This window comes from Aegilops tauschii, chromosome 6 (assembly GCF_002575655.3).
Source record: "Aegilops tauschii subsp. strangulata cultivar AL8/78 chromosome 6, Aet v6.0, whole genome shotgun sequence".
Taxonomy (NCBI): domain Eukaryota; kingdom Viridiplantae; phylum Streptophyta; class Magnoliopsida; order Poales; family Poaceae; genus Aegilops; species Aegilops tauschii.
In genome coordinates, this window is record NC_053040.3 from 433,723,027 (window position 1) to 433,750,618 (window position 27,592).

The following is a 27,592-nucleotide window of genomic DNA, read 5'->3' on the forward strand; positions in this document are numbered from 1 at the left end:
GTAGTACCGCTGTTACTCCCGCTCGTACTACAGCTCGTAGTTGGGGCCTCGAATTTTTTCATGTTGGGTTCTACGGTAGTACCTACGGGTCTCTACCATGCCACCTGTTCGCCCCTAGAAAACTGGCGGTTGTAGAAGTGGTAGTAGAAGCGGTAGTACCGCCCCTACTACCACGGCTACCACCGCCCGATCCTCTGCTTTCTCCCTGCTCTTCTGAAGGCAATATGCCCTAGAGGCAATAAGAAAGTTGTTATTTTATATTTCCTTATTCAGGATAAAGGTTTATTATTCATGCTACAATTGTATTGATCGGAAACTTAAATACATGTGTGAATACATAAACATACATTGTGGCCCTAGTAAGCCTCTACTAGACTAGCTCGTTGATCAAACATGGTTAAGGTTTCCTAACCATGGACATGTGTTGTCATTTGATAACGTGATCACATCATTAGGTGAAAGATGTGATGGACAAGACCCATCCGTTAGCTTAGCATAATGATCGTTCAATTTTATTGCTATTGATTTCTTCATGTCAAATACATATTCCTTCAACTGTGAGATTATGCAACTCCCGGATAACGGAGGAATACCTTGTGTTCTATCAAATGTCACCACATAACTGGGTGATCATAAAGATGTTCTACAGGTATCTCCGAAGGTGTTTCTTGAGTTGGCATAGATCGAGATTAGGATTTGTTACTCCGAGTATCGGAGAGGTATCTCTGGGCCCTCTCGGTAATACACATCATAAGCTTGCAAGCAAATGACTAAGGAGTTAGTCACGAGGTGATGTATTACGGAATGAGTAAAGAGACTTGCCAGTAACGAGATTGAACTAGGTATGAAGATACCGATGATCGAATCTCGGGCAAGTAACATACCGATGGACAAAGGGAATTGCGTATGTTGTCATAACAGTTCGACCGATAAAGATCTTCTTAGAATATGTAGGAGCCAATATGGGTATCTAGGTTCCGCTATTGGTTATTGACCGGAGAGGTGTCTCGGTCATGTCTACATAGTTCTCGAACCCGTAGGGTCCGCACGCTTAACGTTCTTTGACGATATAGTGTTATATGAGTTATATGATTTGGTGACCAAATGTTGTTCGGAGTCCCGGATGAGATCAGGGACATGACGAGGAGTCTCAAAATGATCGATAGGTAAATATTGATATATAGGATGATGGTATTCGGACACCGGAAGTGTTTCGGAGGGTACCAACACTACAAAAAAAATACACTTCCGTGATGATACGTGTTTGTCACAGTAGGTCACGTTTTCTGTCATGCATGTACATCCATGACAAATTTATGACAGAATCAAGATACTCATACCTGTGCTGTCATAGAAGTGTTCCATGACATTACCAAAATTATCATCACGGAAGTGTCCACTTCCATGACGATAAATCGCGCGTCACAGAAGTGCTTTCGTCAAGGGTGACCGACACGTGGCATCCACCGTAACGGAACGCCGTTAAGCTATCAGGTCTGGTTTAGGATCCGATAACCCATTAACAACCCCGACCAATGGGGATTTTCCACGTGTAAAATCATCATTGGCTGGAGGAAACACGTGTCGGCTCACCATTGGGACAGATGTCATCCACTCATTGGACCCAAGGCGCCTATGATACGTCGACATGTGGCCTGGCCCAAGAGAGGCCCATTCCTGTGAAAAGGCCGGCCCGTTTGACTTGGTCAAAAGGTGGCCGGCCGGCCCACAGAAAGCCTGTTAACGGTCTGTTCGCATATAGCCCATTTACAGCCCGCTAACCTAGGGCCCGTTACGACCTCTCCGAATTAGGCCCAGTACCGTCATCTGGGTCGTCCAATATGATTCCAGCCCATTTTAACTTCCAGCCCATGACGTCTTTCGGCCCATACGAGGCCCTTTGTAACTCTTGGCCCATTAACGGCCCGTGGTGAAACTGGCCCGTAATGAACAATGTATCACTTCATACCCATTAACGGCCCATTATTCCATTGGGCTGTTTCCAGCCCATGTTATCTTTCGGCCTTCTCAGGTCCCATTTATTCTTGGGCTCATTTCCAGCATTCGGTTACTTACGGCCCGTTACTGTCATTTTCTACTTGTGGGCCAAATTTAGCCCGTGGTTACAGTCGGCCCGTTTGTGGCCCGTTAATACGTTGGGTCGTTTTCATGTCAAAAAACTTGTTGGGCTGTTTTCATAGAGTTATCAGATACGGCCTATTAACGGCCCGTTATGGTCCACGTATAGGACGGCCCATGATTGGGGAAATGATGATACACCCCGTAGAAGGCACATGGATCCTATGGCCTATAAAAGGCCCATGGATCGTACGGCCCGTAGAAGGCCCATGGATCCTACGCCCGTATCAAAGTCCAATGGATCCTACGTCCCGTAGAAGGCCCATGGATCATACGGCCCACAGGAGGCCCATGGTTACAATAGTCTGTGTGTTGACATGATTATTTTGGCCTACTTTCCAAAAATAGGTTATTGTGGCCACTAGAAAAACACAGAAAAAGAACTGCAGTGACTACAAGCAAACAACTAAACAAGACGATAAGGAAATAAATAAGCAAGCAATTAACGCTAGCCTATTACCGCTATTACACATATTACATCCACTGGGTATCAAAGTTCGCCACCAGTGCAAATAGAGGGAACAAAGCAGCATATTATATACATTGGCCGTCAAAATTGGCCACCAGTGCAAATAAATGCGGCAGCAAAACAAGAGCATAACTGAAACAACTTCAGAAGAGCTCAAGAAATGTTATCTGGGGTATCCACCATGCTGGCAATAAGCTTAGCAAGCTTATTAGCTTTGTCCTGTTTGGCGCTAAAATCCTCCAATGCTTGCTGTTGCACCACAAAGTATGCATCTGAATGCTCCAGGGACTTCCACAGTCCTTCCGCTTCTTGTCGCAGCACAGCTGATCGATGTCTTTCTTGTAGTTGAGACTCAAGAAACTGAACTGATTCAGACAGTGAGTTTGAATAGCTTGTGCAAGCGGTAGTGGCCAGTAACTCGAACACTAAACCAAGACAGGACTTTGGGGTTGTCTCACTGTCTTCGAGATAGTCTTCCTTAGCTGTTTTATCAGCTTTGTTGTAGACCAACAAGGATGTGTCACTATCCTGAACCTTATCTGCATTACTTCCTTTACCATTGCTTAATAAGGCACTCTTCCCCAATATTCTGTCAGCATTCTAAAAGAAGAAACAAGCAGACACATAACAGGTTTAGCATGTACTAGTATATGAAACTCATTTCGGTGAACCAGTTCATTAGTAAGGTGGACAGGATTAAACTACCAAGTCTTCTATTGCCAAGTACTAGTACATAATAAAAGCATCAAACAAACATATATCTATGTCCTATGGTCACTGCATTGTCTTGCCAAATCAAAATAGAGACACGGTTCAAATCATATCAGTTCAAGACAAAGCAGCAGTGAAAGAATACAAAGCGTGGGAAACTACACGGCACAACAAGATTTCAGATGGGTACCACGGGTCTACATGTACAACAACACTATTGGCTCTGTTGTGATGCTAGTAATGTGCATGATATGAGAAGTCAACTGTATACACAATTGAAATTGAAATCAACAGAGCTATTGATAAGAGCAAACCTGTTAAAGAAACATGCGTGAACATTCCTGCTGTGCCATTGGAGTTTCGATTGGATCCTTCAATTTAAAAATAAGTTTGTATGAGTAAATACAGTGATACAAGAGCAAAGCAGTATGCACGATAGAAATCATAATTAAAAAGGCACGCCTAGGCGAGCGCTTAAGCGCGCCTAGGCTCTAGGCGTTGGCAAAATGCATTGCGCATAACTACGCTTAATCTGTGCATAACTGCGCATAAGCATGCGCTTTGGTCGGTAAAGCGCAAGGCGGTGGCAAAACGCACAATTAATGCCTAGCGCTTTTTTGAACTATGATAGCAACGGAATCTTAAATTAGAACAGTTGTTCTTCAGGTTTAGGCACTTTTTCTACATGAACAGAGTACAGTAAGACGCAAGAATATAGTACTTAAAAATAGAAAATGAGCTCATAGACCTTACCACATTCTTGGTTCGGGACCAGTAAATGTGTCTCAGGAGAACGTAAGGGAATTTGATGAGTTTCTTTGCCGGTGAAGTACGTATTCTTCAGGTAATTTCGATACTACCACCAAGTATTCTTGAAGATAGCAGAGGTATTAGCACAGGTTACCTCATCCTGAGTTTCCAAATCGGTCCTTCTCTATAGAGAAAAATGGGAAAATTTGCTGTATTATAACCATCATGGAGGTAGGATTTATGGGACAAAGCAAAGTAATTTCCATGAATAACATTACTTACACATAACTCCTGGACAAAAACCTGCAACTGGCATTTTCCTTCATCTTCAGTATAATATTTCCAAGATGGGAAGATACGCACATACGATTTAACAACATCAAATGCGATAGATGCTAAACTACGACTAGCTGGTTGTGCTTCCTCCACAGGAATAGGCGTACTAACTGGTGGAGTTGGGGTTCGCCGTGGTAGTACTGACCCTTTGGGCACTGGAGCTGCCTTACTAACTGCTCTTGTTCGGGAGCTCTGTGGTGGAGATGGTGTTGTGTCAACAGGAACTGGGTTACTATCTGCTGGGGTTGGGGTTAGATTGGGTGAAGCTGGTTCTCTGTCCATCGCAGTAGGGGTACAATCTGCGAGAGTTTGGGTTATGTGTGGTAGGGCTGGTTCTCGTGCATGTACAACCGGGGTGCTATCTCCACCAAGAGGTAGCACTGTTTTATTTGAAGACCGTGTTTTCAGTCCGCTAGATACTGGCATCACTCGCTCCAATTCAAATGGCTGATAAACAGGAAACATAGTCGAATGTACAGACATTGTATGAGAGACAGATGCAATAGATAGTGTGGAAAAAGAGGGCATGAAATAGTTGACATGTATATTGTTTAACTAAAGCAGATAGCATGACATAATTTCACATATATGACGTCCATCTAAACTGGATAGCATAGCATAACATAATTCAAAGATATGATGAATAACTAAACAAGATCGCATGAGATAATCCACCTACATGTTATCTAAGTAATCAGGATCGCATCATTTAATTCACATATGTGATTTATATGCTAAACAGAGAGCATTCGATATGATGTCTGAACTAAGAACATGGTGTTGAATATTGTGTATATGATGTCTAAACTATGCAATGCAAGACACCATTGCATGATATGAGCAGTATAACCGTGCCAAGTTAGAGCATACACCTCGGTGGGGGAATAGGACTGGTCATCTATCTCTGAATCCATCTCTGAGGAGCTATCGGGACCCAACAAGAGATCTGCTTCGACAGGTAGCACTGTCTGCTCTGAAGGCCTTGTTTTCACTCCAGATTTTTCAATCTCCCACCCAAATGGCTGATTCACAGGAAGATTAGTTTAATGTACAAACATTGTCGACAAATGGAAATGTAATGAAGAAAAGGATGGGCAAGATATCATTCAAATATATGATGCCTGGTTAAACAGGATGGCATTACACATTTCACATATATTATGGCTGGCTAAAAGACATGAGACTGCATAATTCCCATATATGATATAGAAACTAAACAGGTGGCATTATAGAACATGTCTAAACTAAGCATATGACATATATGATGTCAAAAGTAGGCACTGCAAGGCAACATATGCATGATATGACTAACATCATCATGCCAAGGTAGAGCAAACACCTTGGGGGGTAAATAGGAGTGGTCAGCGGCGTCTGAATCCACCTCAGAAGAGATATCTTCCTCTGGATTACAATCTGGAGAGGGGTGGGGAGGGTTTGCCATTGAACCCACCATGGAGCGATGTCTGCATGACATTGTATTGCCGCGCAAAACTCTTCTCTTTTTCTCTACATGTTCAGCATGACTGTGTACAATATCTGACATGCATACGAATAAAATATGGTGAGATTATGTAAGGAGAGCATGCAAAAATTTAGAGGGATGGTAACAACCAGTGGATGGATCCAAAAATAATGATAGCAGGCTGATGATTGCTTTAATTTAATAAAAAGACATATGATGATTGCGTTACTATTTGTTTCCCACCCAAGATGAACAACATAGGCATACCCTAGGTGAACCAGATATTAGACAGAGATACTATTCATTGCTTCCTCGCTATGTGCCCCACAACTAATTTAGAACTCAAGTTTGAACATTAATTTGGAGCTGAATTGGAGTCCAAGAGGTGAACAGGATGATAAAGTAGCAGATAATTTTAAGCAATGCGTAACATAAGAAGAAACAAAAGAGTGCGACCTCTCTTGTGGACCCGTGTACTCCTCAGGTTCATCTGTTGAGTCGATGATGGTGATGCCATTGCGGTGGGTGCCGGCGGCAAGGAAGGAGATCTGAGGCGGCGAAAGACGGTCAGGAGTCGTGATGTCTGGTTTGGTGGATGTTTCTGTTGATGGAGCAGCTCAAGTGAGGTGGACGACGTCGCCGCAGGAGCAGGACAAACCACACAAAGTTCCCTTCGACACCTACCTGTAACTGAAGTAATTCTGTAAGGGCTCATTTGGCTTGCATGATTCTAAAAACGCAGGGATAGGAAAAACATCAGAATAGGATAGGAATGCACATGGTAAACAGAGCATTTGTAAACACATGATTTCTGTCAACTTGGGTGTTTGGTTTACAAGAATTGGAAGAGTAGAGGAATGCAAAGAAACATAGCCAAAATAAAGTGAAACCATATGAAAGCGTGTACAGTTAGAATGTTATTCTGCCACTCATGCACTTGGTCTTGTTTTCATGCATAGGATTTTGAAAAGTAGGTGCAGGTGGATGTTTTGCTTCATTCCTTTCAACAAAATGTATGAATAATTGAATAGTAGAGTGCCTTTGGAAAATTCCCTATTGCTATGTTTTTCCGTTGAACCAAAATAGCCCTAATGGATCGACACGAATGTATAGTAATAAGTGATGCAACAAGTGTACAACCTCTTTGCCGTAGCCGTGTCGACCTCAGCATCATTGGGTTGGTCGCTGAAGCAGTTGAGGAAGAGGTGGCTGTCGGAGGTGTGGAGGAAGATCTGAGGAATCTGTAGACGGCATCCAGGGCACTGCTCTGTTGTGATGGATTGTTCTGTCGTTGGAGCAGCTCCGGTGAGTCGTAAGACGTCAAGGCTGAAGCAGCACAAGAGAGACATCGTCAATCTCAAGTGGGATTCTAATAGCATCTCCAATAGATGATGTAAAATAGATGTAAAATTTACATCACCAAAAACCACTTGACTACAACAGATGAGGTAAAAACTGTTGACTCTGAACTTAACTATCAAAACTGAAATTTACTATGGAATCTGAATGTTACTGTCGAAACTGAACGCAATGGTAGCAGAGAGACACTTGACATGTAGTTTAGGGAGGGCCTGCAGTTCATCTTCAACCTGCACCCCCCTGAGCTGCCAGCCACCACCGGCCGAACCGCCGGCCCTAGCGCCGCCTCGCCGCCCGGAACAACTCCCCACTGCCGGTCCGCCGCCGCCCCGGCCAGCCCTCTAGGCCCCCTGCCCCCACCCTGAACCCTAAGATAGATAGTGGGGTACCTCTCCGGCGAGCCGCCGTCCCCGCTGCGGGTGGTTCTTCCTTAACTCCGGTGAGCCCCCCACCCCCTGAAATCGACTGACCCAAAAGTCGATTCAGTCAACTGAAGTGTAGCTAAATCGGAGCAGAGCCGCAGCACGAGCGAGGGGGAGAGCAGCAGCAGCTGGGCAAGCGAGCGATCGAGCGAGAGCCGGAGCAGCAGCAGCGCGAGCGAGCGAGCGAGAGCCAGAGCAGCAGCAGCAGATCCGGCTGCTATGGCCGCCGCCGCCGAAGGGGCCTCGCACTGGGGGAGAGCTGTCGTGGAGATGTCGCCCGCGGCGCCGGCTTCAAGGTAGCCGCTCCATGGGGGTGCGGGATGGAGCACCGTCGGCGCCGGGAGGTCGAGTTAAGGAGAAGGTGCGATGCGATGAGTGTACAACCTTTTTGGTGGCGCCGAGTAGGCCTCGGCTTCGTCCGAGGAGTCGGTGAGGATGATGCGGTTCCGGTGGAGCAGGTTAAGGCAGCGCTGTGGGGATGGAGCAGCCGTGATAGACGAGGTGATCGTCGGAGCAGCTCCTTGGAGGTGGAGGACGGGGCGGCTTTACCGGCGGGACGACCAGATGGACGATGGATCCTCATCCGGGAAGGTGGACGATGGACGTCGAGCTGTTGCGGTGGACGACGTCGTCGGGGAAGAGTCTCCGGCTGGGCAGCGGTGAGGTGGCGGACGGAGGAGGGTGGGGTTTCACGGTTGGAGCGGAGAGGTTATGGCGGCCTGGGATTTCGAATGGCAAAAAGGAGGCGATGGGAGGGGTGAACCATGACTTAGGGACGCGCTTGTCCAAATTGTAGGGTGTGTTACAAAAGTAACCCCCACCGATTTGAACTAGCGGCCCTTTCGGCTCAGGGTTAGAAGGGGGATTTCACGTGTCGGGATTTGGCAGCTGGAGGGAGTTTTCGCGCGCGTTGTAATTTCGGGATAGCAAGGCGCGGGTTGTGAAGGCGCCAGTTTTGGGAGCACGATATCTGAATTTTCGGGATATAACAAGGCACGGGTTGAATTTTAGGGACAAGCCTAACGTGTAATATTGTACTTGTACGTACCAAATCAATTCGCACTTCTCTCAACCAAAAAGAAAACGAAAAAAATAAAACTATTCACACCACACAAAGAGAGAGTCTTGCCCCGTTTTACTATAAAAATGCTATTCAAAGCTATGAATCCATGTTATGTCCAATTAATTTTTTTCGCTTGCTGTATAATGCATGTAACCTACTCATACCAACATTTTAGTGCATTCCAAATGTCTATACTACTGCTGCAATTTGAACTGAATTTGAATCCGTTTCTCTATTTCAATAAGAATCTACAATAATGATTGTTGCCAACTTCAACCATCATTCGTGTATTACCTTAATAACACACCACATGATTACTATAGAGATAGATATGAACTATGTGTACTACATGAACTCGAATTCTATTTTCTGAATACACTTGATGTTGATTCCAAATAATAGTACATTTGATGTACTAACTATATATTCATAATCTAACCATGTTCCATACGTACACCGTGTTTATCACACATAGTATAGTGCCCCGCCCCCTACATTATGACAAGTATTTAGACCTGAGCTGCAAAAGCCACACATTAGCCCAAATTATGATCAATGTTCTATATATTATACATAGTACTAGCAAGATGCCCATGCGTTCCACAGAACATCAACATGATCAAGGGGAGGCCTAATTTGCAAATATGGAGAGGGGTGTGGGTATCTTTTTTCTAAATTGCCATAGTTTCCTTCCTATCCGTCAGATTTAAATTGGACGACCTATATTGCAAGATGGCAGGCACACCATCATCAACAACTCCGTATTTTATAAGAGTAGAGATAAAATATATTATATGTAGTATAACATGTTCATAACCACACCATGTGTATCACCGTTATATATATTCACACATGCGTCAGTTTAAAACACTATGATAAATTCTTCAAATATCCGAATTCGCTTTTTATAATGAAGTATGATCTCTATTCGTCTTTTACACCCACACAATCCTCTTATATTTGTAGCTAACGCTAACTTTCTCTCGTGCATGCACACGCCCGCATCCCTCTCACCCTCCCTGAGCATTCTCTAGCTCCATCGCACAAATTCTTCTTTTCACTTTAGGTCGTTCACCCACGGTGTGAGTAGGCCCCCCAGCTCCTTCTTTACGGCACACATCAATCGATATGCCTCTCTAGCCAGGTGTGCCTAGCACAAACACAAGCTTCCCCTCTTCTCTTATCGCCGTCCATGCCTCACTCCCACCACTCTTTTCATCGATCTCGTACTCGCACACTCCTTCCCCCTCGATATAGTATGACTCTCGCACCACCTCTTAGATGCATCCCTCTCTCTCTCCATCCTTCTCCCTGTGCCTCATTTGCTTCTAACACACATGCATGTATACCGATCGATCTCCCAACATATACCTAGGTCGACTTTAACTATTCCCCCCCCCATCGATCGACGTACCTCACAAGTTATGTCTCTCCTTTCTCTGACAAAGGACGATTGATCTTCCTATGTAGTTACGTCTGCTTACCACAACCATATCGTCCCCCCTCATCATTCGTGCATGCCTCCTGACCCGTCTCTCACACGCACGTGCACAGACAGGCAGCCATCCCCTCTCTTATTGATATTGCAGGCGTGCCCACCGGTTGTCTAGCAAGCCTATCCCACCATTTGTTAGAAGCAACTCCACTACCACCCCCGCCAACACTCTAGCTCTGTCTCTCTCCCAACCTTATTCCTCTCCTACACATATGCATGGATGACGATCGATCTCCCTTAATACATGAGGTAGATTGATCTCCCTTAGTACATGAGGTAGGCGTCTCTCCTCCTCCACACATATACCAGCCATTGTACCTCTATAGTTAATTGGGCCTCCCTCCCCCCCCCCCACCACACACCGATAGTCGAGCGCTGTAGGTAGGTATCCATGCCACAGAAACAAACTGCACTTGTCCCCTCTCACGTTCCAGTAGGCCAGCCACTCTCTATCTTTGACGTGGGCACACACAAATTCGATGGCACTCTTTATCGATCGCGCGCGCACACATACACATCATCATCCCTCTCTTCGATTCTATGGACACCTCAAGCCGATGATACCTCCACTCTCTTCTCGTGGATCGCCCCCTCTATATATATGATATATCCAGGACTCTATTTCACACACATTGCATATGTTACATTTTTTGATTGACCCCCCCCCCAAAAAAAACTCTCACGAACCCACACACTATATCTCTCTACGTTTGTATCTCTCTCACACAACCCCACGTATGTGGTGTACGTATACAAGAAGAGAATAGGTGCACCGTGCACGTACTCACGCTTTGTGCCCAGCCACACCCGCGCGGGTACACGGTGGAGCTCATTTCTATACGAAATGGCAGCCCACGTGCTAATTTGAACGCGTGTAGCGGTTGTTTACCTACGGAGGTCGTGTACCACGCGTGCACGAAACAAAGTTCGACTTGATGCGTTGGCGCGTTATTTTTAAATAAAGTTATATCGCTCAATGGCACGTACATAGAATATAAAACGATTTTTATGGAGAAAAAGGTAGTCTGCTCCACTATATACAATGGAGCCTGCCTGCCTGGTTTGTCTCTCTTCAGAGTATCTCACACAAGGCTGCGGTGGTCTCTCTCTCTCTCACCGTTGGTCACTGATCCGGCCGCATCCCGTCCGCCGGCGGAAAGGGAGGACGTGCATCGTTTCTCTGTCCCGATCTGCGGTACACGCCGTTCTCTCTGACCAAGCTCCGGCGCGGTAGGGCCTACGCCACCTGCTCACTGCCGCAGTATGGGCAGACTCCGCCCACCGCCGCTCACCTAGTTACATCCCGACGACCTCCAGGTATCCCCTCCGGCCTTGCTCCACTGCCCGTCTTCCCACGTCGCTGAATGTGGATCTTCCATAGTTCTTTGCCCAAAAGGTAGCTCGTTCGGCGTACTTTCCATATTGCAATCTCGTCCTCACACCGTTTTAGACAAACACAACCGTGTTGTTATCTTCCCTTAGGACAAGGAATATGCTTCTTTTTTGTCGTCGCATGTGTCATCAACTGTTATTGGCCAGTAATTGTTTCCTTTCTACCTCTTTTTTGCAAAGAGGGCTATCCATTTCACCTCGTTGCTATTGCGACCTTTTGGGGAGCTGCACAAATCACTTTTTTCTTAAGAGTGTTTTGTGCAGTTGTACTAAAATGTCACACGGGCAACGTCTCTACATTTTAGTGCGACTGCACAAAGGGATATTGGTTTTGCTCTAACCTCCTCATCCAACTCCGAGCCTAATCTTCTCCAACTAGTCAGTCTTAAGAGATACTGCAAAGGTGACCGGCTTCTAATTGTGTGTTTATTGTTTCATAAGCAGTCCTCTATTATCGTGATCACACTAAATATCTTTGGAACAGGGACGCTCAGCTCTATTTTAGCGGAACTGCACAAAATGATCGGAATATTGCATGCTCCAGACAGCTACTTTTTTCCCAACATGCCTTGTTGATTTAGACAGAGCTGGGGGGACGTTGCTGCCAATGAAAGCATGGATCAATTTTAATTTAACACCTTCTCACAACTTTGTCTTCAGTTGTGATGTAAATATTAGCTCTGATCTGCTAATAATTGAGATGCGTTAGCAAGGAAGTTGGCTTTTTTATTGTTTCCGAAAGAGCATCGATGGCAAGACACACGAAACAAAAGCTGAAAGCTCACACCATTGTACAATTTCATGTCGCTGGAAAATTATTTGTATAGTACGTCAATTATGTAAACAAATGCTGGAAGCTTGATAGCATTGCCAGAAGCCTCTTCGGCATCCGGGTCCATGTGCCATGCACAAAATTATACTCCTTCGTTCCTAAATATTTGTCTTTTACAAATTTCAAATGGGCATATAAATGAGTGTAGATTCACTCATTTTGCTTCGTATGTGTACTCCCTCCGTTCCTAAATATTTGTCTTTCTAGAGATTTCAACAAGTGACTACATACGGAGCAAAGTGAGTGAATCTACACTCTAAAATATGTCTATATGCATCTATATGTAGTAGTCCATTTGAATATCTAAAAAGACAAATATTTGAGTAGTCACTCGTTGAAATCTCTAGAAAGAGAAATACTCCGAAGTATATTTAAGAACCGAGGGGGTAGTGCACATCCGCATGGGAGACTCAGCCCGGCCGTTGGCGCCGCATTAATAGTGAGTAATGAGCAGTCAAATCATAAGCCCCACCTTTCCCACTGTAAGTTGCTCGGAAGAAGCAACCATCAATACGCTCTTCTTTGAATCCGCTCATACTACTCCATCCGTCACTGTTTATAGAGCGCGCTTCAGAAAAAGAAAATATCTCTGGGACCACGGTGACTAGTGATCAGCCTGAAAAATAGCATTGGTAGTTATAGCACGGCGTCTATTACTAGAGGAAATAATGCGTACACACATGCATGCAGTGCTTCCACCCCGGGTACACACATGCATGCACTTACTCCACTCCGTAGTACATCAAGAGAAAATTGTGGACTTGATTGCGGTTACCACGCCCTAATTAATTGACCATTAAACCAAACGCGTCTAAAGTCTCTCTGGTGGTGGAAATGCATTGAGAGAAATGCATCATAATGAAGCGCGCCCTGTAAACTGTGACGGAGGGAGGAGTAGTATGAAGGTGCAAAACCAAGTACACGTATGGTCAGTCGGTCAACGCACCTCCTCTTGGCATATCACTGACATGTGGGACCGGAGTGTGAGCAAACCGATCTCAGTTGATGGCAAAATGGCCAACCTGCCGTTCCTTGAGAGAGACGAGGAGCGAGAACACATGGACGGGCTCGCACGGAGGCCAAGATATATTCGAGCATGGTTGATCGATATCATCATTACAAGTTGGGCTGCCGTTTTCCGCCCTTCTCCAGAATAAATGTGTACTTTATCAGAGATTAAAAAAATTAGAGTACAGACGCTCCACCATGCGGTTCTAGTAGTAGTACTACTCATACTAATAAACCTTGCGCTTGGCTCTTCGCCTCTTCGTGAAGTCGAATGATGATGGTACTCCGCATGTTCGGTACTACAGTGTATGCCTCTGGCAATCTGACACCGAATGAACTGATGCATGTCCACCGCCTGGGCGAGGGTAGGTTCCATTAGTAAAAAGGCGTAAGCGAGCTTCACCTTGTCCTACAAGCTTCTCCTCGTTCTGCGAGTTGACGGGACACACCAAAAAGTAGTGCTAGTCCATACTCCCTCCTTTCCGGTTAATATGGCTTAATCTTTTTGCGGGTAAATGAGAGTGCTTTATTCATATATAAGCATTCTTAGGACGATCAGCCAAGACACTGGTCACTAGAAAGCGAGGTACCCCGCAAAAAAAGAAGTAGGAAGCGAGGTGTTTCATCAAGCCAGCTCTCGGCCACATTCAAAGTGCAGCAAGAACGGTTCACACAAAGATGCGCCGCAAGGTTTGCTGACCTGTTTACATGCTGAATAACAGAAAAAGAGGAAATATTACCGAGCGCTCCTATTTGTAACAGGATATGAGCCAGAATTAAGCGATAATTGTGGCGAGTGTTCCATGCAATCAACTTCCATTATCACATGCGAGAACCCTCGAAGAGAACCAAATGTGTTGAAGATTGCTTTATCACATTTTAAAAATATAATAAGAGTGCAGACGCTCCTCCATCCGGTTCCTAGTACTAGTATAGTACATACCTCTATAGACTATAGTAGTAGTACTAGTACTAGTAAACTTTGCGCTTGGCTATTCGCCTCTTCGGGAAGTCGAACAATAATAGTACTAGTATAGTGTATGCTTCTAGCAATCTGACACCGAATTAACTGTTGCACGTCCACCGCCTGAGCGAGGGAGAGATTGCATTAGTCAAAAGTTTCTCCTTGTCCGGCGAGCCACCGCGCGCAAGCTTCTCCCGTCCTGCAAGCTTCTCCTCGTTTGCCAAGTTGAGGGGACACAGCAAAGTAATGTTAGTCCATACTGCCTCCTCTCCGGTTAATATGGCTTAATTTCAGACGAGATAAATACACTGTCTGTCACTGTATATTTGTAAAAAGATGGTCAGTGGACTTCATAATACGATCATTGCGCTCAATATATACATTTTCCGGTGTTTATACGATCACTAGCTCACCCTGGCTGAGTATGTGTGTGCATGCATGTGTACACTACAAAAAAAAGACACATCCGTGACATTTTGGGCCGAATGAAAATCTTTTCTGTCACACTTATGACACTTCTATGACGATAATTGTGACAAAACCCGGTATCATCATAGATGTGGTGGGGTCCTACTTCTATGACAAAAAATCATGACAGAAAATGGGCTTTTCGTCCTGGGCGGGTCGGAGACGCAGTTGCATGACATTCTTTGGGCCGTCCATGACGGAAAAAACCGTGGTAGAAGCGATGGCGTGGAAAATATCGGGGAGTCCCCGGTTACGGTGGGTGGTCGGGGGCCGAGCGATGCGCGTTTCTCTCGTACGTACGCGCGTGTGTGTGAGGCGTTGGGCTCTAACTGAACCCGAGCGATTGCACTGTAGGCTACGTGTTACTGAACCCGAGCGATCGATCGATGTCTGTTAACTAAACCCGATCCAGCGATTCCTTCGCTACTGCTGCTAACTGAAGCCGATCGATGTTGCCTCTGGATGAACAGTGAGCGTTGCTGGGGGGGTTTGGATGAACAGTTCCCGGTGGGGGTGGATGAACAGGACCCCGTGGCGAGCCTCTGGGTGAACAGTGAGTGTTGCTGGGGGTTGGATGAACAGTTCCCGGTGGGGGTGGATGAACAGGACCCTGATCGTTCGAGCCGGTTGGGGCTGGATGAACAGGACCCCGTGGAGGGTAGGATGAACAGGACCACCCCGTGGAGGGCAGGATGAATAGTAGACGGTGGAGGGCTGGATGAACAGTAGCCCGTGGAGGGGTGGTTGAACAGGAGCCCGTGGAGAGGGCTGGTTGAACAGTAGCCGGTGGAGTAGCGCGCGGTGGAGGCTGGATGAACAGGAGCCCGTGGATGAACAGTCGCAGGTGGAGGCTGGAGGAGGTCGACGGTGGATGAACAGTAGCCCGTGGAGGCTGGAGGGGGTCGACGGTGGAGATGAACAGTATCCCGTGGAGTCCCGTTTTGCGGTACGCCACACCCCTCCCGATGAACAGGACCCCCGTTTCGACCGTAGCGCTCCAACACAAGTCTGTTTCCTCCGTTTTGCGGTACGCCACACCCCTCCCGATCAACAGGCCCCCCGTTTCGACCGTAGGAGGTCCGTTTCCTCCGTTTTGCGGTACGCCAGACCCCTCCCGATGAACAGGATCCCGTTTCGAACGTGGTCGGTCGAACACAAGGCTGTTTCCTCCGTTCTATGGTATGCCAGGCCTCGTTTCCATCGGCTGTTTCGTCCAAGCCGGTTGGATCCCACGCGTTCCGTTTACTCCCGATGAACACGACGCATTCCGTTGCCTCCCCATGAACATGACGACGACGCTGTTTCTCCGTTCCGACCCAGCCATATACACGAGCGCTGGCCGTACGTATGCGCGAGTAGGCGTTCGAGACCCTGCCTGTATGTACGTACATGGCCGTATTTTCTTTCTTGCACACTGGCCGTTGTACGTACGTGTACATGCTACGTGCGCGCCTCTACTACGACACATGCGCGCCTCTACTACGACACATGCGCGCCTCTACTACGACACATGCGCGCCTCTACATCGACCAGTATGTACGTACACATTCGTGACCAGAATGACAACGCTACATACGCTTCGACCAGGTGGGTCCCGACTGTCAGGCACTTCCTTGCCTGCGAAGATGTAGTTGGTGGGTCCCAGCAGTCAGGGGGGCGAATCGTTTTTTTTGCCCGGACGCACTTCCTTGCGTGCGAAGATGTAGCTGGTGGGTCCCCGCTGTCAGGGGGAAACGTTGTTTTCGCGAAATACGGTGGCCCGTCCGGTGGGTCCCCGCTGCCAGGTGGAGGAATAATTATTTTGCGCGTAATAAGGAGGCACTTCCTTGCTGCGGCCGTGGACCCAGCTGTCAGCCTCTCCACGTACAGTCCACGTCCGATGGAAGCCGTTCCTTGACCACGTTGACCATGCCGCACCGAGAGCACCAGGGCGGTGGACGACGGCGAGGCCTAGGAAGGGGACGACGCGGAGCCGGGGAAGACGCGGCAGTGGAAGCCCGCGCGGAGAGGAGTACGAGGGTTCACTGGTTCGGCTGCGGTGTGAGGCTGCCATCGCCGCAGGGCATGGCCAGCGGTGGGAATAGTAGGGGGCGGTGAGGCCTCCGCGGCAGCACAGCCGGCCACGGGAGGCAGGAGCATGCGGCACGACCGGCGCTGCTTTGGGCGGCTGGAGCAACAAGACCAGAGGTTGAAGAAGCACTACGGGCGTTGGATGGACATCGTACGGTCACTGGAGCTAGAATCGTTCATATTGACTAAGTTGACAAAACACTCCGTCCCCGTCAACTTAGTAGGCCCACAAGTCAGCCTCCCACCAAGGTGGGTCCCAACCAGCAGGGGGAGTATTCATTTTTTTTGTGTAATAAGGAGGCACTTCCGATGGGTCCGAGCTGACAGCGGGGGGAACGTTTTTTCGCGCAATACGGTGGCCCGTCCGGTGGGTCCCAGCAGTTAGGGGGGAAACGTTTTTTTCACGAAATACGGTGGCCCGTCCGATGGGTCCCTGCTGTCAGGTGGAGGAATCATTATTTTCTGCATAATAAGGAGGCACTTCCTTGCTGCCGTCGTGGACCCAGCTGTCAGCCTCTCCACATACAGTCCACGTCCGATGGAAGCCGTTCCTTGACCACGTTGACCACGCCGCGCCGAGAGCACCAGGGCGGTGGACGACGACGAGGCCTAGGAAGGGGACGACACGGAGCCGGGGAAGACGCGGCAGTGGAAGCCCGCACGGAGAGGAGTGCGAGGGTTCACTGGTTTGGCTGCGGTGTGAGGCTGTCGTCGCCGCGGAATAACAGGGGGTGTGGGTGAGTAGAGGGATGGCCTGGCCAGCAGTGGGAGCAGTAGGGGGCGGTGAGGCCTCCGCAGCATCACAGCCGGCCACGGGAGGCAGGAGCACGCGGCATGACCAGCGCTGCTTTGGGCGGCTCGAGCAAGAAGACCAGAGGTTGAAGAAGCACTACGGCCGTTGGATGGACATCGTACGGTCACTGCAGCTAGAATCGTTTATATTGACTAAGTTGACAAAGCCCTTGGTACGCGTCAACTTAGTAGGCCCACAGGTCAGCCTCCGAAACGGTGCGCCCCAGATGTCAGGGGGAGGAATCATTTTTTGGGCAGCTGAAGCAAGAATATCCGAGATTGAAGAAGAAGCACGACATCCGTTGGATGGACATCCAACGGCCACAGCTGCCAGAACCGTGTGTTGTTGACAAAGCCTTGCATACGCGTCAACTTAGTTTTTTTAGGGGACGCGTCAACTTGAAGGCCCACAAGTGTGTGACAGAGAACATATAGCCCATTTGCGATTTGTAAGAATGTGCAGCCCATTTTTTAATTCTAATGGAATTTACCACAGCCCATTTACAGTTTATTAAAAGTACAACCCATTTTCTAGCTAGGACAACGATTAATAATTTCAACCAACCGCTCAAAACAGAGTTAAAAAAATTCCCACATTTTTATGGGATCCCAAATATTTTTATCCGAAATTTCTAGTCAGATTAAATATAATTTCAAAATAAACTTGTATTACTTTAAAATCCAACGAAATATTGCGCGCGCAACAAGTAATGAAATTAAAATTTTCAAATTCCAATAATAATATATTTTTTAAACTAATTACGCGTTTGGTGCATCTTTTTATTGTTACTGCCCAGTTATTATAATTACATCCCATTTTTTATTTCTTAAAGTCCATTTTTTTGTTAAGCCTAATGCATACCTCCTAGGAAAGTTTGCAGCCCAGCGGCGCGGAGAATAACAAGTTGACCCAGATATTGTGTACAACTGTCGGCCTAGTTGCATTGCTGATGTTGAAAAAAAAGGCATGTGTAGTACAGTAGAACCTAACATGGCTACTCAGCCCACATTCAGCGACGCCGGAAAGGCCCAAACAAGGCTTCTGTACAACTTTTTGAAGTCACTGCTCTCAATTAATAACTTAAGAAAAAAGTTAGATTACAGCGGAACCTAATTAAAAGCTGTCACGAGCAAAGAAATAATTCAACGGGTCCCACTTGTGCATGTGTGCGTGTGTGCGTGTGAGAGAGAGAGGGAGAGATACCCATTGTCGATGCTCGTAAATACATCTTTCAGCCATATGCATTGTTGATGCTCAGTAAAAACTTATATAGTTGACACAATCATATAGAACATCATAGCACACTTAACTTGCATACAAAAATTTCACGTAGGAGGCACAATCAGGATGAAAGCAGTGGATCGCTATGGGTAGGGCTATGTTGAAACCAACGAACTCGCACATAACGGTTCATCTTCTTTATCAATGACAGGGAAATATCTTGAATGCCGTGCAAAGAAAACAGACAGACAACACAATAAGTTTTGCTAGCACATTAAGTTGACGTACAACCCTTTCTAAAAAAGTTCAGGTACAAAATTAGAACATGTCACAATCAAATGTACTGGCACATCAGTGCTTCACACCCATAGCTCGGATTTAACTAGTACTCCCTCCGTCCCAAAATTCTTGTCTTAGATTTATCTAGATACGGATGTATCGAACACTAAAATGTGAATAGATACATCCATATGTAGACAAATCTAAGACAAGAATTTTGGGACAGAGAGAGTATCTGACAAGATTCAGTTGTTACCTCAAATTAGAGCACATCCAGGCAGCCAGCCCTGCCTCTTCTCCCAAAGAAGCAGTGGCCTCCGCTGCGCAATGGAGTAGGCCCTGTGCCATCCATCATTCCGAGCAACACGGGGAAAGTCTGACATTAACTCCTGTAATGGACGTCGTCGACGGACCCTGGCACCAGCGGCGGTGGCAGGACTTCGATTGATGGATTGACCACTTCTTCGACATGCACGAACACTCGATACAGGTACATCCCTAACGTGGTATGCGGCGGCCTTGGTGGCGACGAATAGTACAACCCCGGTTCCTGCACCGGTATCTCAACACCAATCACCTTCGGTATGGTGGACGGCTTCTTCATCCATGCCATAACCGTCAGAGTCCAGCTGTCTGGAGGAACAAACATACTTACGAGCTCACCTCCAAGGTCGTTGATAAGCTCATTCATGGACTCACTGTTCCAAGCACGTCGAGGCATGCCGTGGAAGGTAAGCTTTGTTAAAAACTCAAGCTCAGAGGGCACCGAGCCCCATCCTGGGTGCCACCGATCAAAGCTCACCAGCGTGCCATCGCAGAACAAACGCAGGGAAGATTCGAACACACGACTGCAGTCGAAAGTTGTCCGGAACCTGACGAAGAAATCAGCCTGTGGCGGACAGACTTCGACGAGCAAGTCACTTATTTGGATGTCGTGCGCAATGCCAAGAGCTTTGACAAGGTCGTCCGGCGAGACGGGAGGCTAGTCGCCGTTGATGGTTACCATCAGCACTTTGCCAGCAAACTGGTCGTCAAGCATCGCGATGCCACTGTTGAGCGATAGCATGCAGGGACCGAAGGCAGGACAGACCTCAGGATCTCCGGCTCGGAGATCCGCATTGATCGGCGACATGATAGTGAGCTTGAGTACAGGGAGTACAGGAGGGGGATCTGGGGGAACTGGAGTAGGAATCGAGATTCCAGAGGTGGGGGAGGGGGAAGATTGGGGATGAAAAGGTAGCTTGAAATTCGAACACGTGCCAATATGCTCTCGGCGCGCAAGCGCACGAAAACACCGGTGGCGCCCACATGTCAGCCTAAGAGTCCTTATTCTTTCTTTTTTGGAGAGCCGACCTTTTTTTAGGATCTTTTGAGAGCCCGGCCTAAGAGTCATAATTGACCTATTTGGCTTGCGTTACTATTCGGCCCATATTCAACGACACCTCACTGGCCCAAACAAGTGTACATCATCGAAAATACACTAAGCTCAAATTATATAACTTCAAAAAAGGAGATACACTCTGAACACTGGAGAATGGTGATGCCCTCATTTAGCCCACCAGTAGTTCGAGACAATAAACAGTTCGAAACAACGATATATACAACATTCAAACACTGACTAGTGACTACAACTGATATAAACAGCAAGACATGATAGTTCTTAAGAAGTCTTGCTACACCACCAAAACGCACCCATCTGCAGCGCTCAGACTCTCAGGATCCAGATGAGAATGACATTCTAAACAGAGCCAACTATTACGTAGTAAGAGTGACATAGACGAGGATGACCAAATGACAAGGAATATGCATAACAAAAGAAAGAACTACCCATCCAGAACAAGCAGCAAAGACAACAAAGTCATTCGAAGAGATGATCCAACACCATCATAATTTGCAGCCCCGCTTCAGCGACCAATGATCCGGAGACACCAGTACTCCACCCTTTCGACGCAACAGCCCAATTACCTATCAACCTGAAGGCTTGAACCACATCACTGCCTGTCGTAATTGAGACATCCAAGGATCAAAGTTAATCCGAATGCCTTTGTCATTCTCACCTTCTTTTGGCTGCAGGCTGTATCATTGACAATCAGGGGAGTTTGCTCCCGAACTCCTAGCGCTCGCCGTGTAGACACAGTTTTCTATAGCAAACAGAGCCTCTCTGCCATCAAGGTCCTTGCCAACAGTGATCTCCTGGTTAATCGGATAATTGAGTCCGAGAAACAGAGAGTGTGAACCAAGGCTGTTTACCCGCCTCCAACTAAAAAATCGAAAAGGCCCCAACAAGCTGGTATCCTCCTCATAGACGTAATAGCCACTGTCCGGATACTCACGTATTTCACGGTGCTTGTATACAGTGGGGTTTTGGCAATATAACTTTTCCGGCTCATGTGTCCGAATGATCATCAGTCTTTTGTCGTCGTATGATCGAGCGAGGAACCAGTTGTGCTTCCTTGTTTTTGGCAAAGGTGGTGTGATTACAAAGGGCAGTAACTGTAGGGACACTGCATCATATCAAAAAGGACAGGCATTGTTAATGTAAGATCAGCATTGTTTAGAGTATGAGTAGGATAATGCAAGAAACAGCATTGATATGTCCCTATTGGAACTGGGAGGAAAATACAGGGAAATGTATATTGGGTTCAAAAATATAGAAGTGCCATGCATGGTTATACTCATGTTATCTCGCAATCGATTCTTCACGGAAACTACCATGTCATGCATTTTATGGAATCATGTTCTGTCCTCACAAACAAATTCTTCAAGGTAACTAACAGACCATGCATTGTTATATACTCGTGTTCTGTGGGCAAATTTTTTGTGAGGATATTATTCTAGCCATTGATTGCTGAAGGGCGAATATAGGTATGTACACATGGTAAGCATTATAGGATTTCACTACTTTCAAATATAGAGTTCTCCATATGCACATTTACTTCCCTAGTGTATGGTTAGATGAAACCAACAGTGTGGTTCATGTTTCTACATCATGAAAATGAGGAAACTAACATGGCCATTGATACACACTCATATTTAGTAGTAGTATATAGATTATTGTAAAATAAGGAGAATATCCATATATTCCTAACCGTTTGATTATTCAGGGGTACAAATTGGCTGTAATGACATGATCACAATCGCATGAATTAACTCATTCCAAATATAGCAGATTTACGGCGTCTCTAATACATTGACATAGTTCTACTCAAATTCTGCTCAAACAGGGATATGCCAATCATCACAAAAAGTACAAACAGTGTCATGGCGTCATCATTAACATGAGACGGAAACAACTTACAGGCGCTGCCCCAGCAATATGTGGTGCCATCTGCTTTGTGGATCGCGTAGATGATGCCATTGTGTTCAATAGCATCACAGAAGTGTGTATCAGCTTTGACGACGATCCACTATGAGCTGAGTTGTCTCCATCTAAAGAAGGCACCGGCGTAAAGATAGGCGAGTCCCTTGTCGAACAAGGCAATTAGCTTGAAGTCTGCGTAATCCGCATGTCGTGTGGGCACTTGGCAGATTACAATCTTCTGCAAAACAAGGTTCGTCCAACTCACGAGGTAATCTTGATGACTAGGACCGCGATGGTAATACTCTATATAATCCAACGGAGGAAGGATAATCTCATGGGAGGTCTGGAAGTTCATGAGCACCAACTTTTTACCGTCTTCTCTGACGGCAGCCATCCAGTGGGAGTTCATGCCGACCCAGTACATACCTGCCAAGAAGTTTCGGGCGATGGTGATCGGATCGAAGTCGAGGGAAATGATGTACGGCGACCCACTACATACCTGCAAAGAAGTTTCGGCTAATGGAGATCGGATTGAAGTCGAGGGGCGTCATCTACGCCTCCGTATCATGGTGAGCCAATCTCGCAAGACTAGATAGCAGCAAGCAGGGTGTCTTGAAAAGCTTAGGCCTCACTTCAACGATGGTCGTGTGCATGCCCCTCGAGCATGCAACCAGCCGCAGGGCGCTCAACATATCCATACACGAACAACAGAGATCATGATCAAGGATGACTAGATATTATTAGCAGAGAATTTCTCAAGTCCCACACTCAAGCAACTAATTGGAACGACTCGTGTAAAAAAACTACTTGAAATGCTAGCTAGGTAGTGACTAGCGATAGCAATTCAATGAACCTACCACGGACGGCGCCACGGCAGGATCAGTGGCTGCACGTGGCACTGTACTGATCCTCCAGCCTCAATGTTGCAGCATGTTGTCCCGACACGTACTCAAACCTACTCCGCGGGCAGAGTGCAGCAGCACAGGGCGGCCCTAGCGGCGCGACGTTCATAGCAGTTTGGCTAGCTAGAAGATGTACATGACAGGGAAAAGGGCACCAAAGGTATAAATTTTCTTTTCTGATTTTCTGTGTTTGTGTTGATTTCTCAGTTTCATTTTTCTGAATTTCAGTGGAGCAAAGGCAATAAACTGTAGACGATATACATTATTTCTCTATACAAGAGTTATGAACTACTTTAATTTTTCATCATGTTTTTAATGTTTGAGTTTGCCCCACCTTGATTTTTATTCTTCCTCCGCCACTGCCTACCATGGTCATAGATGAGGCTGACGTGCAAAGTAGACCCGTAGATGACACGGCCAAATCAGATTTTGTGCATTATATGGTCTCTTGGCAGTTTTAGCTTCCTCTTAAAAATAATACCATTGTGTTTATGTTGAATACTATTTGGGTGTTCCAAGGCAACAATCACTAGAACAAAATTTGTAATTTAGCATGTTTACCGCATTGTGGTTGTGAGCACTTGTCTTTTAGTTTTTAAGGAATTTGTGTGCTCGTGGCCACTTGCAGTTTAACATTTTGTCAAATTTTGCTCAGTTCTCCTGTAGTTATTTGATTACCATTTTGACCTACATCATTTGCAAATATTAATATTTATGTTTACTGATTTTCCCAATTTTTTAGGTTCGAGGGGAAGCCAAAATATGGTTTAGATCAAGAGAAAAGAATTGGACAAGACAACACCAGTGAGGCAATGCATAGTTACTGCTAGAGGAATTGACTTTGATATCATACAAGGCATCATTTGGTTGTAAAAATGTTTTTGGCACCCCCAAATTTACCAATGATTGCAATAGATCAGTTTCGACATATACTACTATTAGAAGATGATACAACTTTTATTAGTGAAGTTGACATCAAAATTGGAAGTTGCAAGTCATTGTATGGTTCTATAAAATGGCTGTTAGTTTGGTTTGATAGGTACATCTTCATCTCTTCTTGGACATTTTGTTTCTTTGCTTAGTATAAAATGTATTGCATGGGTTCATTTTTTTTATTTTTCCCAAATATACTACAGGCCCTCTATAGGGTCATTATTTTTTTAATTTTGCCTAAACATACTACAGATCGTCATGTGTGGACGTGTTTGCAATTGCCACATGCTCTCTGTACCCTCAGTTACATGGCAAACAATGAGAAAGCCTAGCAGGGAAAACAACAAATAGGGTTGTAAGGTGAAGATGGAGAAAAAAATCCTTGGCTTAGAAGAAGGATTATATTGGCTGGAAACCTCATGAGTTCCTATAAACTATATGTCATCGCTTGATCAACATCTCCGTACAATCTTGTGTTGGTCCTCATCTTTTCTGATTCCGTAGCGAAGCGCGGGCATGTTACTAGTAGGAGTATATATTTCTCAGGTTGTTTTGATGAGGTGAGGGAGGGATGTGGTTGCTTTCAAGATAATAAGGGGTTTTCTGCAAATTGGAGCAGAGAAGTGGGCTATTGTTGCAAAAATGCAACAACTTACCTCACAGCCGTTAGATGCAGATCTAATGGTCATGAAACGACGGATGGCAGACACACCACCATCATCAACTGAGTCTTGTATAGGAGTAGGAGTAGAGAAACATGTATAAATTGTAACATTTTGGTTCTGCTCCTTGGCACGATCGATAGATAGAAATAACGATTGGAAACGCTAGGGCGGGGCTATTTCCGCCAGATAAGCAGGGTACGTAGTAGCTAGGTTGGCGCATCGTCGGTTTGGTCACACGCGGTCCGACATGTTCTAGTGTTTCTAGCAAGATGCCCGCGCGTTGCACGAAGTTGTTGGAAAAGGTAAGCACAACTTATAAATTGACGGATGGAGTACTAGTTACAGTGATGCATATAATTAATCAAAGGGATCGCACATGTCGGTATTGACTGGAACGAGAATGCAACACCACAATAAGAATTAAGGCCACGATGATGATGTGATCGCAGTGGTGGTTACAGAAGGCAAGAAGAAAGATGCATCCATCAACGTACGACCTCCTCCTCCTCAACTTAGTGCGCCGGGCCACCGACCTGCGGCTAAGGAGTGGCGGCTTTTGGGCGAGGTCGAGGTGCTTCTCAGCAAAGGCATTCAAGGCTTCCAGCCGGTTGAGGAAGGCCAACGTCGTAGCTTCCTCACTGGCCTTGTAGATACCTATGTACATGATTTGCTCGTACACGTGGATGTGTAGGTCGACGAATTCTTGCAGGGCGAGGCGCCTCGTGGCGAGCGCGACCTCCAGGTGGACATTCTTCGTGGCGTCGGCGGGCAGTCGCAGGGCCACCAGTGCTTGAAAGAGGTTCCGGTCATGGAGGCCGATTAGGGTGGCAGGCAATGAGGAGCCCGGGCGCGCGGGCTGGAGGAGTACGGTGATGTCGTCCGCGAGCTTCTTGAGGACGGTGAACTTGTTGGTGGTGGCAACGATAATCTGGTCCAACTGAGAGTCGTAGTTGGCATCAACGGCGGCCATCCACCAGCCGGTCTCCAACACCGTCTGGAGACGATCCTCGGCGCCATGCCGCAGGCCGACGTCGTGGACCATCTGGCACAGCCGCTGGCCGCTCGCGCGCATCGCCGCCATGGGTCTGGAGTGAGCTGTTTTGCGCTTAGTGTAGGTGCTTGGGCAAATGCTTAGGTGCGTACGATGTGGAGATGCATTGGAATGGAGGGGCGCCTTTATATAAGGGCAAACTGCGTTGCATTCACATCGTGCAGCCTCTTTTACCGGTCCTCCTCCCATTACTTCCCTCATGCATTAATTGAAGGAGGATGCATTGGCCGTTCAACATTTCGGGAACCGCTACTCCCTCGCTCATCTGCATTAATGCCGTATCAGGAACTGCGCCGCCCGCTGTCAAATCGAATAGTAGTATTGCGCCGCCCGCTGCACGCCTGGCTGAACACGCCTCCTCGCCTCCATCAAACCCCTCCGTTAAACCCGCATGCAAACAGAGAAACCTACTCCGACCACACGTCCGTTCATGAGCGGGCCGGAATTAAACGCAACACCGGCCGAGCTCCTCCCGTCCGCCCTCAGTTTAAACGAGGCCAGACGCCGGCCAAGCTCCTACCGTCCGCCCTCTATTTACACGAGGCCAGACAGATAGCGGGCAAGAATCGCACCCCTCCGCTGCTCCCCCATCTCCGCCTTCACCAATTTCTCCACTCTTCCGATGGCTTCCGAGGAGCCGTTCTCTGGCATATTACTCGGCTGGGTGGCCCGTCGAGCCCTCCGGATACGGGCGAGGCCGCTCGGTGCTTCACCAACCTCGCTTGGCCCGACAGAGCCAGTTGCCGCCCCAAGCAGGCACGTGGTTCAGCAACTCGTCGCTCCAGTTCAGCTCGATGAGGAGGGGCGAGTTGCTCCACGCCGGCATGGCGGCGAGCACACCGGTACGGGCGTCATCGCTGCCGCGTCGTACAACGCCTCCCGTGTCTGTGGGCGCGCCTCCCGTGCCTGCGGCAGCGCCATGCAGGCAGAGACAGAAGCCGGGTGCGTGGACAGCGACGAGTCGGTGGCCAGCTTCTCCGTGTCCGCCGCCATCATCGAGGAGAAGTAGAACACGGGAGGCCGCCGCCACTTGGGTCCCATGAAGGCCACCGCCGAGGCGACGACTGCGCATTCAGGTTGTTTCTTTGCTTCTTTGTCTCTTCCGAGGACCTTCGTCAACCCCGCAAAGTGTCTGCCGGACATGAGGAAGACAAAGGGATCCGCAGGCGGGCATTTAGATTATGTACTCCCTCTCCACCTGGCGGGAAATTTTTGTTCTAAGAATGGATAAATTGTATGTATCTATAACTAAAATAAGTCTAGATACATCCATTTCTAGGACAAGTATTTCCGGACGGAGGGAGTATTAATTATACCAAGATAGCCGGATTGGCACCGCTTAGTTCATGTAAATGTAGTGAAATCCATCATGTTTATATGAAGATCCGGCTTTTTTATATGAAGTCCTTCATGCTTATATGAAATCAGTCCGTGTTTGCACGAATTTCATCTGGTTGGTTAGAGTTGTGAAAATGTATGCCGCTGGCGTTTGATGTCGTCCTCCGCG

The 27,592-nt window shown here is 47.0% G+C and overlaps 1 long non-coding RNA gene across 1 annotated transcript; it reads left to right on the forward strand.

Moving 5' to 3' along the window:
* Nucleotides 1-23,249: 23,249 nt before the first annotated feature.
* Nucleotides 23,250-24,596, forward strand: LOC120965907 (uncharacterized). Its single transcript, XR_005758888.3, has 2 exons — nt 23,250-23,596; nt 24,179-24,596. It is a non-coding gene; the product is annotated as an uncharacterized lncRNA (long non-coding RNA).
* Nucleotides 24,597-27,592: the final 2,996 nt, after the last annotated feature.